At 35.3% G+C, this 20,120-nt stretch overlaps 1 protein-coding gene across 4 annotated transcripts in view; it reads left to right on the top strand.

Annotated features, from left to right (window-relative positions):
* LOC121374909 (protocadherin-11 Y-linked-like) overlaps nt 1–20,120 on the top strand; it is a 77,859-nt gene that overhangs the window by 10,443 nt on the left and 47,296 nt on the right. The gene's annotated exons all lie outside the window — the stretch shown is intronic.

The raw sequence follows: 20,120 nt of genomic DNA, 5'->3' as shown, positions 1-20,120 counted from the left end.
ATCATGCTGGTGATTACGATGACAGCATAATAATTAAGCTTGAAACCAGTTCCGTGCATGGAGTATTTCTCAACCTGACTGTGTGCTGAAAATCATCTGTTAAACAAGCCGCTGAGTGGTCAGGAGTCTTCGCTCTCGGCACCGGAATAATTAAATGTCATTATCTCTACCATTATAGATTTTGTCTTCATATCATCAGCAAATTTGTCTTAGTGAAAAAGAAAAAAAATCACATTTCACCTGTATGTTTAATTAGCACGATTTGTTTGAAAAGGTCTTCAAATTCCTGTTTCCAGGCTAAAAGCTTCCTGGGTTGTGTGGTTCTTTTTTTCACCAGACATTTGCATTCATGACAAGACAAATCGTACTGACAATGTTCAATGTTTTCCCCAACACCGATTATCTAGCAATTATAGCTATTTCTATGTTGATCTTTTGGCTCTTTCCTACACTACTCAAACTGAGTTTAATTTTCATTCAAATGGATCACTGATCTGTATTGATTTGGGAATGTAATTCCAATGTGATATATGTGCATATACTTGAACATATGTGTCAACTATTCCAGATAAACAGCTGTCATAATAGTTTAATGTATTGATGTTGAAATACTGAGAAATTTTCATTTTAAAACATTTTCAGTTAGGGATAATCAAAGCATGCAGACTTTACACTTCATACTTGAACATCTGTAAAATATTCTTTGTGGTTAACTCAAAAAGAATAGTGTATATGGTAGACGAATTATGAATGAGACTAAATTATGTGTCACAATTATTAAATGTTTTACTCCTATAACAGTTTACTCCTAGAGAAATTGTCCTTAATTAAACTTAAATTAAATTAAATTTCCAAAGCCTGTTTATGTCTTACACTTGTGTAACTACAGTGAAACCCCTTTAAACCGGACACACTTGGGACCAATATAACTGTCTGGTTTTAAGAGGGATCCACTTTAGAGAGGTTACATTCCGTACTGGTTTTTAAAAAGGGACTCTGCAAAACGTCTGGTTTTGATAGAATTCCGGTTTACAGAGGGTCTGGTCTTGAGAAGTTTCACTGTACATACATTTATAATGCTTAAACACCTGCATTTAAGAAAAACAGGCTTCGTAAATCGTGTATGTTTTTTCTTTTGTAAGATAAAAAATAACTGGAGAACATCATTCAGTATGTTCCTTTGCAGGGTTATGTCATTCAATAAATGAGCCTGTACATATAGTTGCTACAATAAGAGATTTACAGTATATTGAAAATATTATTATTGTAGAATTCCTGTTTTGATGGTGGCGGCATGTAGCTCAGTGGTAAAGCACTCACACTGATGCGCAGTCACTCTAGCATCGATCCAGGCCATGGGCCCATTGGGCTATTTCTTATTTCATTCAGTGCAACACGACTGGTATATCAAAGGCTGTGGTATGTGCTGTCCTGTCTGTGGAATGGTGCATATAAAAGATCCCTTGCTACTAATGGAACATTTTTGCAGGTTTTCTGTCTAAGACTATATGTCAAAATTACCAAATGTTTGACATACAATAGTCAATGATTAATAAATCAATGTGCTCTAGTGGTGTCGTTAAACAAAACAAACTTTCTTTTTCCATGTTTTCATATCCACAGCAAACAGTTACAAAGAAATGTTACCTCGCCATTCAGTGATGAAACAACCAAGCTTGGAACAGTGTTTTATCCTATTACTTGTTATGTGTGTGGTCACTACACAAACCATAACCTGACACTTGCCATCGGTACAGGTGTTCTCTATCCACTTTCACACCCTCATTATGGACTGAGCCGCCCACCCCTCCCATACCTCATCACAAATCACTGGCGGGCTGGACAACCATCATCATCTATTGTTTCGAGTGCCAGTCAGCCAGACACTTGAGGATCTATGGTCCATTAGACTGGACAAGAGGGTCCATTCGAAATAATTCACTGGCTTCAGGGTTACCTCACACATTCTTTGTAGCAGTGTGGAATGGAAGGAAGGAAATGTGCTTTTGGTTATGTGTGTCCTTTGGTGTTATGCTGAATGCTTAACGAGAAGTTGCAATCTACTCCATTTTACTGGAGAATAAATATCCTCTACTTGTAGAATGTAGACCAGTGCACCATGAATGGTCGAGTAAAAGCTACATGTATGGTTTGTATATTTGTCTCTGATAAATTGCAAAGAAATGACTCTGTTGCTACTGCCAGTAAATTAAAAAAAGGCTATGTTGTGAGTCTTGTGACAGTGGGTTCTAGACCAATTATTACAAGTGAAACAATATGTATTTCATGGCCTTTCTACTTTAAGTAATGACTCTGTTGCTACTACCAGTAAATTAAAAAAAGGCTATGTTGTGAGTCTTGTGACAGTGGGTTCTAGACCAATTATTACAAGTGAAACAATATGTATTTCATGGCCTTTCTACTTTAAGTAATGACTCTGTTGCTACTACCAGTAAATTAAAAAAAGGCTATGTTGTGAGTCTTGTGACAGTGGGTTCTAGACCAATTATTACAAGTGAAACAATATGTATTTCATGGCCTTTCTGCTTTAAGGCCATGGTAAATTTGAAAAGTTTCAGAGACTTTCTTTTGGAAATTTTTGAAAAAAAGTCTCTGAAACAAAGGTTCCAAGACCTTATACGACAAACTAAAAATTACTTTGTGAGACTGTATCAGAAACACCATTGTAAAAGTCTTTGCACAATAACAGACACACATAGCCTATAGTAATTTAATGGTAAATGGGCATATCTAATGAGTACAGGGTGTGGGTGTGTGTGAACTCCTTACCAGATAATATGAGTAAGTGTCCTTTTTAAAAAGAAAGAAATGTTTTATTTAACGACGCACTCAACACATTTTATTTACGGTTATATGGCATCAGACATATGGTTAAGGACCACACAGATTTTGAGAGGAAACCCGCTGTCGCCACTACATGGGCTACTCTTTTCGATTAGCAGCAAGGGATTTTTTATTTGCGCTTCCCACAGGCAGGATAGCACAAACCATGGCCTTTGTTGAACCAGTTATGGATCACTGGTCGGTGCAAGTGGTTTACACCTACCCATTGAGCCTTGCGGAGCACTCACTTAGGGTTTGGAGTCAGTATTTGGATTAAAAATCCCATGCCTCGACTGGGATCCGAACCCAGTACCTATCAGCCTGTAGACTGATGGCCTAACCACTATACCACCGAGGCTGGTGACTGTCCTTTTTATTGTAAAAGTGCTCCTTTTGTCTTCTGTATTACTATTCCTTGGTTCTTTCTTTCCTGCCCCCACCTCTTCCCAATTAATAACTTTTTTTTATCTGGGTATGACCCTGGAAGAACTCTGCTTCAAGAATTATATGGATGGTTATTCATATTTTATTCAGAATTATTTTACCATCTTTTAAACTTGATTACAGACACTCATTTATAACATTCCATAGCTACAGGACAGATAATTATATTATAGCCCCAGTGTTTTGACCAGAATCATGTGACCAGCTACATCATGTGATTTGTTTATGTATTCTGATTGGTGTTTGGTATTTTGTTTTGGAGACTTCTGTCTTGAGATAAACTACTTCCCTGTCTTCAGAGACTGGTCTCAGAAACAACGTCTCTGAAACGTTTGATGATACATCATGAAAAAAATAGTTTCTGAATGTCTGAGTCATTGTCTCTGAGACTTTGTAGATGTATCATGGCCTTTACAGTCACCACACAAATCATAATCTAATATATTAATAAATAACCAAAATTAATTACTAGTACCTAAATAAAATGAATAATAAGACCCTCGAAAATATAATTATATAACTGCAAGCAGAACAACAAAGGTTACAGTAGCTTGTAATAAAATATCTTTTTTCTCTAACATGATGTACATTTAAATCATTATTTTCATCATTTGATAAATATATAGCTAAAGAAGGTCTAATTTAATGAAATGAACAGTATAACTGAATTAATAAATCAAGTCAGTTTATTGAATCAAGAATGAATTTAATGAATCAAGAATGAATTTAATGAATCAAGAATAAAGAGTTCATTAACCAGCTAAGAGTATAAGAATGACAGTTAACAAGACACTAGTAAACTGTAAAAGAATATTTTAATTAAAAAATTTCTCAGATCATTATTAATGCATGGCAAGAAAAGGAGTTTATGAGAGAAGAACATATGGTACATAAAGGGGCGAAGGGATGGTTTCCCATTAGATTTACAATTGAGTTTAAAGTGCAGATTTACAACTGCCATTAAAGTGAGTGTCCATTTAAAGACGGTGGTGGGTTGCACTGGGAATTCACTGCACTGCGGCTTCTCAATATGGCCTCATTATAGTTTGCCACACTCACGGGGAAACATCGAACTATTCGAACATACAGCAACATGTCTAATTGGCCTTCAGCCGGTCTTGTCATGAACTGCTGCTCTCTCCAATTAGAACAACGGGTTTGATCACCAATAATGCCAGTTTGTCCATTTGCTATATTTGCCTATCCTCACATCCATACTGACAGTCTACATATACTCAACGAGTTAAGAATGGAACCATGTTAATGTCTTACAACATCAGAGGCACCACTCTACATTGTAAACATATTTGTCAGGCTGCTTTTGTCTACATATGTGAAAGATAGGATCCAGCAGAGTTTTACAATAATTATGATTTCTCTGTGAATGGATGCGTTCTTGGGAAAAACCAATTTTTTTAATTCCAAAAATCTGGTGACTTTTGGTTTACATGTAACTGTTTTTTAGTGTATATGATGGATATGAGATTATCTGAAGATACCAGGTAGGTGTTAACAATGAAAATGATCCACTACATGTAATTACCTTGAACCTAACATTGTAATATTTATAATAGTAATTTAAAATAATATATTTGTCAAACATTTTGTTCTTGAAGCACCTTAAATTATATTTTGATAGTTAACTTCAGTAGTATAGAATCTTCTTCTAAATGTATTTATGTATCAAGTTTATACTGTAGTTTATGCTTTAATTAAAAGTTGCTTCAGAAGCTCTGAGTTAACCTCAGAGACTCAGTGTTACATTGTAATAATTGCAACACTGATTTCAGGTGTTTGTATAAAAATAAGACATCAGACCTTCATCATTAACGCTTGGCCATACAATAGCAAAACATACAATTGCACACAACCATACATAGCCACCATGCATATAGCCACTTCTGTCTTTGAGTCAAAGATGGCAGCAGCCATGGTGGTTTTATTTATGGAATTGATCTTTGTACACAAGGTTTAGCATGATGTGTGTACAATAGTTGACTGGACATTGAAATGCAGGAAAAATCTTTGCAAGGTATAAAGCTGGTGGTTGGGAGTGTAAATGAAAAGAGTGATAAGAAGGATTGGAAACTGTCAAAGAGGTCCCTGTGTATTACATGTATATTATAGATATTAATTTTTCACTGAAGTCTTTATTTCCTTAACCATACTATATTAATTAAGCTGCTACACAAAGTAACTACATGGGGAATGGTACTACATGTGTATGTCAGTGTGGTTCCTTAACTGTTGATGATGGTAACAACAAGAACATGGATGTATTTCTTTTACACACCTGTTGGTGAGAACATCGTTCGTTATTTTTTAAACACATACATACAATGTGCGATAACAATTTAAAGACATGTGACTGGCTGCTCCTAGGTAACGACCAGATCACCACTGCCATACCATCCAATGAAAAAACAAAAAGGATGATAAAAATTTGATTGGGCTCTGACAAATAAGTTAACTTGCAATTAATTTGCCTGTGATACACAAGCACCAGGACCATAAACAGGTTTTAGTTTATAAAGATATTTACATTTATTTTAAACATTGGTTTTTGAGGATACATGTATGTAAGAAATAGAATACTATATTCATGTCAGTTAGATACCATGAATCTACAACTCATTGTTTAAAAATGTATTCAATTCACTTTTGCTCCTTAGATACGTTTTAAAACAACTCATTAAGAGATAAATGGTATCTAACAGTCACTCATGTAGCATTCTTTGTTTATACATCTGTATAATATTATTATTCAAAACTAACAAGATGTGAGACATCATTTGAGCACAAACAAGACACGTACCAGGTATACAGCTAAGCTAAATAACAAATTGTATCAAATTTAAACCTTGATGGCAGCGAAGTGGCTTATCATTATTATCAGCACATACTTGTCTGGAAAAACATTTAGCCATGTTGATAAAGTTTCTTATCCACTTTTTTCTGTTAGTTGTGGCTAGGTCTACAATAATAAGCTGTTTTTGTGTGAGGTGGCCTAATGTGCTATCTCTGTGATCAGACCAAAGAGTATTACTTGAAATAATCTCATCAGATCTAGTTACTATCAACATGCTGAGAATCTCGCCACACTATTGTAACAATATATACTGTACATTTTAAGTAAATATTTTAAGAGTTTTAAACAAAAAAGATGGAAAATAAATAAAGTGTGTTTTGGGCTTGGTTAAATTTAAAGATGAAGATATATATACTCAAAGCTACTATTTAACTTCCTTTCTTCACATCCCACACTCAATTTTAGTTGAGAAAAAAACTATCGAAGTTAGGTAGTGTTTTGTATTGTTCAATCCAGTTAACACTACCTACCCATCTCTTCAAAATACCAACTTGTAACCATCTTGAAAAACAAAAGATTCCATAAAAATTACCCATGTCTAACACATTGTGAATAATAATTGTTCCAGTTTCAAAAACTTGGCTTACATACAAATATCTTCTTGTTTTTCTTTCTCTTGTATGTACAATATATCTATGATGCATGGTCAGATGAAAATGTAAAATTTGTGTACGGTAGATTATTATGTCATGTCCATTTAACTTTAAAGTAAACTTTTAGTACTTACATGTAACTGTTGGCATTTTGTTCATGATGTTTCAGAGAACACAATCTGATATTCCAAACAAATTACATCAAAAGTGCCATAAACATTCCACGGTATAAAACATTGTGATTTTTTAGCTCAGATGCCAGGGAAACATATCTCATGCCATGTAATATTTTAAAATACATGTATGGTTGAAAAACAGGGCTAAGTTAAAAATATGCCAGAAGGAGGACAATGTTTGAAAATGTTATGGAGAATGGCCCCCTCCCAGATGTCCCTTAGAACTACTAATAAAAAAATATAGGGGTTTCCTCTGAAGACTGAGTTAAAAAATTACCAAATGTTTGACATCCAATAGCTGATGATAAATAAATCAATGTGTTTTAGTGGTGTCGTTACACAAAACAAACTTTAATACACTACACAATTTGTACTCCCAGTTTAAATTACCCCCCCCCTCCCCCAACTTTCAGTATCAGCCCTAAGGCCCTGTCCTGCCTTTAGGCTTGTCCTGCCTATACTTGCTTATATCATTCTAGATATCAGTTTGCTAGTGGTTTTGTCAGTTTGATTCCATATACATGTGCATGTACCAGAACAACATATCCACAATAAAAAACCTACTGTGCCATTCACAATTGTTTATCAGTGTGAGTCTATTAAGGTCTCTGCATACTATTATAGCTATTGTGAGCCTGTAAGGCAGCTTGCACACAGAAATCCTGATGACAATAGAGACAATACCAGATGGTGTCTGGTCACAAAGGATGAATATGCCTGTTTTCTGCTCCACGCAAGTGTTGTAAAAATGGTATGCACATCACTGATATTCTGTAATCATTCATGTGCATAAACACACTGCCAGTAATGATTGGCATTGATCACAAAAGCCTTCAGACTTCAGAGACAATAAAAACATTTTACTGATACATTTATGACCAGGTTCATGACAAACTATACTTTAGTTATACAATATTGATGAGTCTATTTATTTGAATCCAAGCAACCAACCAACCAACCAAAACTCTATTTATGTGCCTATATCCACTGAATGTTCAGGCACGTCCATCCCAATCGCCACCTCCGACAAATCATAATAATACAAGCTATTTATATGATAACCATATACAGTGAAACCCCTCTAAACCGGACACCCTCTGGACCAAGTAAAATGTCCAGTATTTCGAGGTATCTGGTTTAAAGAGGTTAAGTTCTTTACTGATTTTTAAAACAGGACCATGAAAAATGTCCAGTTTTGAGGGAATTCTGGTTTACAGAGGGTCCGGTTTTGAGAGGTTTCACTTTATATATATATACACATACACATACACATACACATACACATACACATACACATACACATACACATACACATACACATACACATACACATACACACACACACACACACACAGATATATATATATAAAACAACATAAAGATTTTATTCTATGCTTGGCCTTATGATAGGTGAGTTAATTCAACTATAAGCCAAAAGGTGATCCCATGACAATGTTGAATTTAATTACTTGGCCATTTGGGAGGAGCGGCTGGTCAATTTAATTTGACTGTGATTAGTTTGTCTGTCCAGGAAACTGGGGACCATCTCCTAATTATGTTTGATGGAGGTTTGGAATCTTCTCCAGGTTGCTCTCTACTTAGCTGGCTTGACCATGGACAGCTTCAATTAATGATCGTGGCCTCTGTTTGGAACAAAGAATTATTAATTTCCCTCCAAGTTGAGACAGTGATAAACCCATATTATTATTCTGGTCGCACAAATTTGTTTGTCATTGGCATGGCTGTGTTGGTTTTATGGCTTTCACACTGGGCACAGAATGTTGTGGCTCCAGGCCACAGTTCTTTACAGTGACTGCAGAAACTGTCATAAACCAATAGGTCTGCATTGTGGCTAGTTTTAAACAGGTTACATTATTCGTAAAAAAGATATGTTGTTCAGTTGCTAAGAAACAATTTTTGTTGTCTCAGTTATTTTCTAGTCTGGATCTAGAAGTGCATATTTGATCATTGAATTGTTTTTTTGTTATAATTCTAGCCTGTTTTTTAATACCCTAAACTGATAAGCAAACAAAGCTGGTGATTATGAATATATAAGTTGCAGAAGATAGCTCAACCTCCATTATACAACCCCTGCAATTGCCCATGGCAATCGGTAATGCCGTGGAGATTGCCACAGAGTTTTTCATTCTCCACAGCATTTTCAAAGGCTGTGGTATGTGCTTTCCTGTCTATGGGATGGTGCATATAAAAGATCCCTTACTGCTAATCGGAAAGAGTAGCCCATGAAGTGGCAACAGTGGGTTTTCTCCCTCAATATCTGTGTGGTCCTTAACTATATGTCTGACACCATATAACCGTAAATAAAAGGTGTTGAGTGCCTTGGACTATATTCAGTTTTTTTTTTCAATGGCAGTTTTTTTTTTGCCATGAATATTTTCTTAATTGCAAGGTTGTTATAGGGTTTTGAACCAGAAACATTCTGATCACATCCAGTGCTTTAGCAACTAAGCTATAAACAAATACTACAGATGTACTATATATATAAAGATAGTATTTTAGACATGATTTTTAAACTCATGTACATGTACTTGAACAAGAACAAAAAGAGCATTTGACCCAACCAGAAAGGACAAAAAGCAAAAATATTTACTAAAATCCTAGCAATTATGATAAACTACTAACAAGCTATTTCTTTCTCTTGAGGTTAATTTGTAGCTAAAATAATAAGCAAATCGTCATGAGAATTGAGACTGACACCACCAGAACAAATACTAAGATGGGTAATCTAATAGTGTTATATGACATGTGTAAATTAAATATGGACATGAACAAACAATATTATTTTTCACATTAATTTTATTGCTCACAAATACAGCAGTAGAGAGATTACTCTAGCTGAAGTGAGGTTTAGTTTGTAGAGAAAATCGGATGGTTATTATTTGCAGTGTATTCTGGCCATCTGTCACTGTCGTTCTCTAATACAGGTGTATTGGCAAGAGCTTTGTTAATTAGATTTGACATTGCATCAAGTAAATTCATCTATCCATCACCATTAATGTCTAATTGTTTGTGTTTGGCTAAATTATTTTGTGACCTGAGTTATGACAGGACTATTTGATGAATCTGTTGAAGATATCAATCTAGTAATTATAGCTCCATTGACCTTATTAAGCACAACGCAAAAAAAGAAAAACAGTATCAGTTTGAAGGAACAATTGATCCAGGGGCGGAATGTAGCCCAGTGGCAAAATGCTCGCTTGATGCGCGGTCAATTTGGGATCGATCCCTGTCAGTGGGCCCATTAGGCTATTTCTCACTTCAGCCAGTGCACCAAGATTGGTACATCAAAGACCGTGGTATGTGATATCCTGTCTATGGGATGGTGCATATAAAAGATCCCTTGCTGCTAATCGGAAAGAGTAGACCATGAAGTAGTGACAGCAGGTTTCCTCCCTCAATATCTGTGAGGTCCTTAACCATATGTCTGATGCCATATAACCATACATGAAATGTGTTGAGTGTGTTGTTAAATAAAACATTTCCTTCCTTCCTTTCCAACTGATCCAGTGGTGTTTTTTTATTTTATAAAACTATCAATAATTCTGGTGATTTTAAAATTTAAAAAAACCTTGAACTTATGGACATGGCAGACTATAGGGTATATTTTGTTAAGTATTCCCTGCATTACTGGAACAGGCAGAAAACAGATACAATGTGAAACAGTTTGACCAAACCTGCTATTTATGATCATTATTATTTCACTGTGAATGGGAAAATGCTAACAATATGAATTATATCTTGTCAGTATTTTATAACTTGTAGTTATTAACAGAATCCTTGTTGACAGTTTTCTCTAAAGGTTCTAGAATTATTTATAATTTAGGTACTTAGAACATGCATTTTTGTAGTTGACTTTCTTTGTTCCTTTCAATTATTCAATCCTATTTTTGTCTTTCTCCAAATATATAATGAACTACAAGAACTGAGAAACAAAATCACTGAGTTAAAAAATAATCTATAGACAGTTCTATTTCTTGGGAAAAGTTACCAAAAATTTAAATATATGAATGATGAAAAATGAGTTTTTCCCACTCATTATCTTAACATGTCAGCGCCGACAAAAAGGATGGAAGGTTGCTTTAGTGAAGATTTCAGTTACATGGAATGTTACAATAGAATGAACTGACAGGCTATTGTTTAATTTAAACAGTCTCTCAAAGCCATTTCTTTTGTGAACTTATAGCAACATATCCATTTCCCCATAAATCATGATTTTGTTTCGGTTAGCCATTTTGCCCATTTGTCTTTCCAGCTATTGTTATTACTGACAACATACAGATCCAGTTCAGAATTGAACACAGAAAGTCAGTTGATCTAGATGTGAAAGAAGTGTCGCCAATCTTGTGTATCATTATGGATAAACTATGTTTTTTCTAAGATGTATTCTTTAAAAACTGACATCTGTTTAAGCCAGACTTGAGACTTGACCTTTGTCATCTGAGACTCACAGACAGGATGATAATGAGAAATGAAACATTCAGATGATTTTTTGTTTTTCATGTTATAGGCCATTATTGCTCCGTCTGTTCCAGCTATTACCGTTTGCATGTTGCAGCTTCTTTGATCATTTAAAAACCATGGTCATTCCATGCTAGTAATTTTGACTGAGTTACATCCCAAAGCTCCCGAAGGCTTCAAAGGTTTCACTGTAAACATTCATCTCAGCCATTTCGTGATTTATGATGCATCACTAACTAAAATGATGTCAGATGCATTATATATATGGCTGTGACCAGTAATGTATTACTGGTATTATAAATGGGAAAGGTGAACTTGATAAATGAAATTATACTCATTACCATCAGTGCCACCAGGGGAGTCTTTAGTAAAAAACATGGGCCCGGCTTTATAAACCTGTGAAATCAAGGCTCTAAATCAGAGTTTAGACTCAAATGCCAAGCATTATATTAAAGGGACATTTCTGAGTTTGCTGCAGTTTTTAAGATGTTATCGACTAACAGAGACTTTTTGACGATTGTAATTTCAGATATATTTTTACTGCATAAAATATTAGTGGCTGTATATTAAACGTGTTTCTGATTATTTTAATATTTGTACTAGGTTAAATTTCATTTTATTTCCTAATGTACGAAATTATTTGACGAAAAATCCAGTTTGAGCTTCTTACAAATATTAAGACGACTACAAAGACATTGAATATACAGACACTGATATTCTAAACAAGAAAATATATTTAATATGTAAGTTTAATTGTAGAAATATCTTATTAGTCAGAAACATCTTACAATTAATGCAGCAAACTCAAGAATGTCCCTTTAATATACAACTACATGTAGATGTTATTCAACATTACAAGGTGTCATTACGGCACAGTGTTAAAATATTTGAATGATGACACTTGGAAGGTTTAGGAATCAGTGACACATCGTTGACTTCTTTTTATCTTGTTATTGTCTTATTTCGAACAGTATTCCTTTGATGACCGGCCTCGGTGGCATCATGGTTAAGCCATTGGTCAACAGGCTGGTAGGTACTGGGTTCGGATCCCAGTCGAGGCATGGGATTTTTAATCCAAATACCGACTCCAAACCCTGAGTGAGTGCTCCGCAAGGCTCAATGGGTAGGTGTAAACCACTTGCACCGACCAGTGATCCATAACTGGTTCAACAAAGGTTATGGTTTGTGCTATCCTGCCTGTGGGAAGCGCAAATAAAAGATCCCTTGCTGTTAATAAGAAAGAGTAGCCCATGAAGTGGCAACAGCGGGTTTCCTCTCAAAATCTGTGTGGTCCGTAACCATATGTCTAACGCCATATAACCGTAAATAAAATGTGTTGAGTGCGTCGTTAAATAAAACATTTCTTTCTTTCTTTCTTTCTTTCTATTCCTTTGATATTCACTGAGATAATGCTTTATACTGTCTCTTTATAAACCATTGAAAATGACCTCTTTTGAAATGAATAGACAATATATTTATGCATTTATGTGTATGTAATGACATATTACCAAATGTTACAACAGAAAGTTTTTTCTTTTCAGTAATTTAGTTTCTTGGTATATCATATTTATCGCTATACAAAGTTCATCTTTAAGTAGCAAATGGGTTTAATGTTAACATGCACAAGTGTTGGAGTAGAGTCATCAGTGATAACTGGAATATAAATATCTTGTATAAATGATAATTATGAGGTGTCAGTCAGGGTGTCATGCACTATTAAAGTGTTGCTTCAGTCACGGCAACTTGTGTGGGCTGTATTCTTTTGTTACTTGACTAAGACAAGTCATAAACATGCAACTCTTGAATGAACTTGTCCCAGTTAACACTTTACTAATATAGCATTATTATTTAATTCTCAAGTTAAACCATTAAACTGAAATAACTGAAATACATGGTATGTCTTTTGTTACTTGACTAAGACAAGTCATAAACATGCAACTCTTGAATGAACTTGTCCCAGTTAACACTTTACTAATATAGCATTATTATTTAATTCTCAAGTTAAACCATTAACCTGAAATAACTGAAATACATGGTATGTCTTTTGTTACTTGTATAACTCTATGTGCTCTTATTACTGAATTAAACCAGGTGAGTCTTTTTTAACCCTGTCATTTAGCCAGTTTGGTCAGACAACGTCCACAAAATGGATAGTAAAATAAAGAAGCCTAGAGGTAAAAGGGTTAAAGCCAACAGAGTCATTTCATTTCAACTTATTTTCATGCTTATATCCAATTAAGTCCAAGCACGCTGTCCTGAGCACACACCTCAGCTATCTGGGCTGTCTGTCCAGGAGAGTGGGTTAGTTGTTAGTTTGTTAGTGCTTAGTTACAAAGAAGAGGGTGTAGTGGTCTTACACCTACCCATTGAGCTCTTAAAAACTTACTCAGGGTTGGAGCTGGTACCGGGCTGTGAACCCTGTACCTACCAGCCTGTAGTCCGATGGCTTAACCACTGCACCACCGAGGCCAGTTCCATCAGAGTCAGACAGCTAGAACCTTGTTTTCTAGGCAACTATCACTGTGCATGCATGTACTGGGTATTCCCAGTTCAATTTGTGCTGTTGGATGAATTGGGTAAATAGGAACATGGCCTCTTAATTAAGTTTGGCTGTTGCTTGACTGTAATGTGCTTGTGGCATTTAGTTCACTAGCTTTCTGATGGATCTTTTACCCTTTTCCAAGTTCATAATTACTCTACTGCAGGCAGTGAGTCAATAACATTCTATGCATGGTACAGGTATGCAAATCCTTCCTTAACTATGAAAATCCTACAAATAATTTCAACTGTTTTTCCGATATTTTGATAAAGAACTTGAAACACCTTGCAAACATAACTTAGGATATTCCACAATCCTCAATATCCCCCTTCTATTTATTTGTCATCTTCATACTAAACCCTCTACAAGCAGACGAGAAAAAACACCTGAACACTGCTCATTTCTACAATAATCCATGGTCATATTCATATCATGCTGACATGGAAATCATTTCTACCATCTTCCACAGTGTCAGGCAAATTTGATTGCAGGAACACCATCAATAATTATTAAAATCTAGACTGTTTGAGGAAGTGATTACCATATAGTTGTGATTTGAATAATATCTCAAATATCTATTGCCCCATGCAGCCATATTCAGTGAATGGTGGATTTCTCTATCTCTGTCTAATATTTATAGATTGGCTCCTCTCGTGTTACTGTCAGTGTGTTTCAAGAGACAACTCAAACAAAATGGCTCCATCAGGAAGATTACAGCTCCGAGATCTGGATGGGTCATTGCACTGCTATGATCAACTGGTTGATCGGTGTGTCTGATGTTTCTCATTTGACACAGTGTAATTTGGATCTTAGCCCATTTGGATTACATTCATCAAGAAAAATAGATATGCATAGAAGTACTAGTCTGATAGTCTATAGACATTTAAATGCAATCTCATTAAAATATCTTTTAATAAATAAGAAACATTATAGAGTAATTCTATATTGTACTATGACAACTATAAGTATATAAGTACATTATATATAAAAATTGACTAAATTAAACATCAGTGATTTCCAGATATTCAAATTTTAATTATGCTACAAATTCTTGGTTAAAGTCTGATTAAAACTGTATCCAAATATTTTATTAAAATTTATTTGAATCTGTGAAATTCCTGACATGTCATGCCAGAAGGCCTTTTGTTTTGATTTATAACTTAAAAGGTGATTAAGACATGTGAAAACAATGGATTTCTTTAGATCTACAGACGAGACTGGCCAGTAAGATCTTATTTCAATGAGAGTGACTTTATTATCATGTTATTTCAGTTATGAGTTGAGTTTGAAAAATAGGTCAACAGTTCCAGTTAGATGACTGATTCTGTTAACTATAGCACTTCTGTTGAACACTTTATCACAAAGCTACATCCCACCCCTAGATCCACTACAGGGACTGATCCTAATAAATACAAGGGGCAGGACGTAGCCCAGTGGTACAGCGCTCGCTCGATGTGCAGTTGGTATGGGATCAATCCCCACTGGTGGGCCCATTGGGCTATTTCTCATTCTAGCCAGTACACCACGAGTGATATATCAAAGGTCATGGTATGTACTACCCTATCTGTGGAATGATGTATATAAAAAATCCCTTGCTGCTAATCGAAAAGAGTAGCCCATGAAGTGGCGACAGCGGGTTTCGTCTAACAATATCTGTGTGATCCTTAACCATATGTCTGACACCATATGACCGTAAATAAAATGTGTTGTGTGCGTCATTAAATAAAACATTTCTTTCTTTCTGTTGAACACTTTATCACAAAGCTACATCCCAGCCCTAGATCCACTGCAGGGACTGATCCTAATAAATAGAACACTCCAGGCTGAGGCTCCATCACTAACAGATATTCTTCATCTACCAAACATATGATAACTGAGATTGTATTGAATTAATCATTTCGTTCTGTTTCTCCTCTATAATATGAAAAGGTAAATAATATATGTGTGTTAACAGTATACGTTACATAGCTTCATTCAGCTTGTAGAGTGTTGGGGAAAACAAGTTTACTTTAAAAGTTTAAGAATTGATAACATTGTTTTGCTAATACTAGCTTTGCTAATACTAGCTTTGCTAATACTAGCTTTACTAATACTAGCTATGCTAATACTAGCTATGCTAATACTAGCTATGCTAATACTAGCTATGCTAATACTAGCTTTACTAATACTAGCTATGCTAATACTAGCTTTACTAATACTAGCTATGCTAATACTAGCTATGCTAATACTAGCTATGCTAATACTAGCTATACTAATACTAGCTATGCTAATACTAGCTTTACTAATACTAGCTATGCTAATACTAGCTATGCTAATACTAGCTATGCTAATACTGACCTTTTTCTCTTCACTGCACTATAAGACGTTTTAAAAAAAACTCGGTGTTTTCATATTCATGCTGTTTTAATTCTAAGATTAGATATAGTAAAAACTGCAGACATCTTAATTTACAGTAAAACATATATAGCTATTGGTTTCACTAAATAAGTGTGAACAGTATTGGCTTGTCATAATGGACTGTGTCCACTGTTGATTTACATTAACTAGAATTGAACCCAAGTGCTGTAAACACACTTCATTTCTGAGCTTTGATTTGAGGCGATGGTACCAGCTGTGATATTAACTTTATAGATTGCCTCTCTCATCCCAGTGAAGTCAAATAGACTCAATAATCTCGTGTAGGAAACACTATATATAGAGTCAATTGATAAAAGTTGAACTCGGCTAGACAATTGTCAATTCTGTGTTATTTTAACTCATATGAACCCTGGGTTCAATTTACTTTTGGTACAGAAATGGTTGAAAAGTGAAAGAGTTTCTTGATGTAAGCAATCATATTATTTTTATCTTTTTAATAAACTATGGTTCAAGGACACTGTCTGAAGCATGCAAGTTACTTGCCTTTGATATGTCTGCCAAGAATAAATGTTTTTAGTTGCCTCAGACTTAAGTCAGTGTAAGATACTTATCTTCCTACTTTAAACATGTAGGTAAGTATGATACATTTACTTAAGTATATTTATAAATATTATGCCCAGGGCATACATTTGTCAAGACAAATGTTAATTATTAAGTTGCCTGGGACGTATGTCTGTCCAGTATAAATGTTAATTATTAAGTTGCCTGGAACGTATGTCTGTCCAGTATAAATGTTATGAGCTGGTGTGGAGAGGAAACCTGCTGCTGTTACATAGGCCACTCTTATGCCCAGAAGACACCAGCCGACAATTTAAGTCCCGCTGATTAGACATATTGCTGATCACAAGTTTTCAGTTTCACTTGTGGACCCGTAGGTTGTAAATCAGTGGTAGAAATGTCAAACAACAAAAGCATTGCGATCAATGATATGTGACCGATTCACAAAACAAATGGTTGTGATGCTCACCAGTTGGTGTCTGCAAGCAAGAGCTGCCAAAGAGCGACACAGTGTACAGGGAATAGCAATCGTTTCAACCAAGCAGCATATAGCATTCTCTAATGAGAATGGGTCAACCAAGGGGATTCGATCCTTCGACCCAAGCACCTATGGCATATGTTCTACTGACTGAGTTGGAGCATGCCCCTCATGATTCATACCAAAAGTTTTGTTTTGTTTTGTTTAACGACACCACTAGAGCACATTAATTTATTAATCATCAGCTATTGGATGTCAAACATACATGTATGGTCATTTTGACAGTCATAGACATGAAATCCGCTACATTTTTCCATTAGTAGCAAGGGATTTTTTATATGCACCATCCCACAGACAGGATAGTACATACCACAGCCTTTGATATACCAGTTGTGGTGCACTGGCTAGAGCGAGAAATAGCCCAATAGGCCCACCGATGGGGATCGATCCTAGACTGACCGTGCATCAAGCAAGTGTTTTCCCACTGGGGTACACCCCACCCTTGATTCAAACCAAAGACTGTAATGTTCATGTAAGTGCTCTCAGGTCTGTGTCATGTGACATAGCCTAGAAATGCATAAACATTTATGTAATGATATACATTTATTTTTAAATTAATACTATTTTTATGTGCATGAAAATATATGTAATATAACTAATTACTATAGGGTAATTAACAAAATTGTTAGTGACATACAAGCTGTGTTTCTGGGGGGAAATTGTGTAATTTTGGAGTTGTAATAATTTTTCAGCTGATAACTTAATATTTTAAAATTACTGTGAATTTATAAAACATTATTCTCTTGTACAGTGTTGCAAGTGTGTAGAAAAATGCATTCACGGTTCAGTACAGTTTATCAGCATTTAAATGTCTGTGCTACAATTGCTAATCGCTGATCACTTATCTTATCTTGTTTGGTGGTACATCATGCAACAAATTTAGGTGTGTGTGTGTGTGCTAGCAGTGTGCGTGGGTTATACTTTAACATGCTCATATACCATGAAGGTTTTGAGCATGTCCGCCCCAGGGTTCGGTCTCTGGGAAGCCAGGAGCCCAATCTGGGGCAGAGTGCTAGCAGCAAGGATTCTTTTCTGTACATTTTCCTGCAGACAGGATAACACAGGCCACAGTTTTTGATATGCTGGTTATAGCTAGTTGCTGTAGAAAAACTTTCATGCCTTCTTAAATATATCAAGAAAGTCAATACATGTTAAATGTTTGTTTTGAACTGCTCACCACCAAAAACAAGCAGTATGGTATCTAAGTTGTTGGCTGGATTCAAGGCTCAGAGTGCATGCAGAACTTGAGGAGGCCAGCCAAGGAATGCAATCAGTGATCAATTCCTATATGTTCAGTGAAAACAGCCTAAATTGCCCAGTCTATAAATCTTCAATCTTTTAATGAATTTGTTGGATGTACAATTGGGAAGAAGAGCTCATCAGGTTACAGCCGGGTTCATGAGAGGTGAACCATACAGTGAGGCACGGTTCTCTCAGCATACCATTATTTATTGACGATGAATGCGCGGCACATCAAGGGACAGATTGCATGTTCTACCACCATATGCAGGTCTCAGCTGTGCTTTTATTGTATAATTCCAGCTTTATGATTCATATGGATAATGAATTTGAAAATAATTATTTACAAGTGAAAAACTTTGGGAGCAGTTTTATTAGAAAAAAAGAAAGAAAAAAGCCAGACTGAAAAGTTGCATTTGCAATTAATTAGCTGGTGAAAAACAGGAATTGAAAACTAAGATAAACACCATAAACACAACGCCAGTTTCTCTGCAATCTGTGAAATATCCTCAGACAATCGTATTGCGTTTTGCTGAAAACTGAATTTGAACTTGTGTTTGTCTACGTGTGAATAGTGTCTGAGTGGTGTTCACACAATGCTTTTTAATATGGCGTTTATTGCGTTTTGGCCTACTTACAAACATTAGGACAAGCAAAAACACACTGAATATACACACGCTATATTTTAAACAAAACAAATCTATTTAGTGTGTAATTTTATTAGTTGATATCATCTTGCAATGACAGCAAACTGCAGACAATCTGTTTAATACAGCAACTGCTGAATAATCACTGAGAGCTAGAGCTCACTTTCAACAACACACTGAAGAAACATTTTGATTATTATCCACATATAATGTTCAGTGTTTTTATTCCCATAGCTTGTGTACTAAGAATCTGATTTACATTATACAATGTACTAAATCCTGCAATGTTTTGATACCACACCCCTGAATGCTTGATGTCTACACCCTGACTGTTTTGTAATTATACTCTTGAAAGTTCTTTTATTTAATTTTTTTTTATCCCTTTCCATTCTGTCCTTTGAATTCCATCTCCTTTCTTCCCGATCTGACAACTATTTCTATTTTTCAACTCCTTTCATTGTCCACCTCCACACCTCAGTCCTTTTCTCTCCAACCGCGACATGTGCTTGTCTTTTGTGGCTATCTATACCACACACCTACCTGGTACCATTTCCCATCAACCTTTTTTAGAAACCTAAATGTTTTATAACTATACACCGTAGATATTTTGTGATAAATTTACTACTGGTAAAAATTGTGTTAATAAAAATGACCAAAATCAGGTTAATTGGAGTGAACGTCTCTTTAAGGTTTATAGATTTTTAATTGGTTTCTTCTAACTGTAGCAGCATTGAATTTGTTTATTGATGGAGAATAACAAAATTTTATAACTATTTAAATTGTAGTGCTGTACCTACAAACATAATGAAGACAATTTGGTGGGTTTTTTTTATATC

Source organism: Gigantopelta aegis, chromosome 6 (assembly GCF_016097555.1).
Source record: "Gigantopelta aegis isolate Gae_Host chromosome 6, Gae_host_genome, whole genome shotgun sequence".
In the NCBI taxonomy this organism is placed as follows: Eukaryota; Metazoa; Mollusca; class Gastropoda; order Neomphalida; family Peltospiridae; genus Gigantopelta; species Gigantopelta aegis.
The sequence above is the reverse complement of the archived record's forward strand: the minus strand, read 5'-3'. Positions and strand labels throughout refer to the sequence as shown.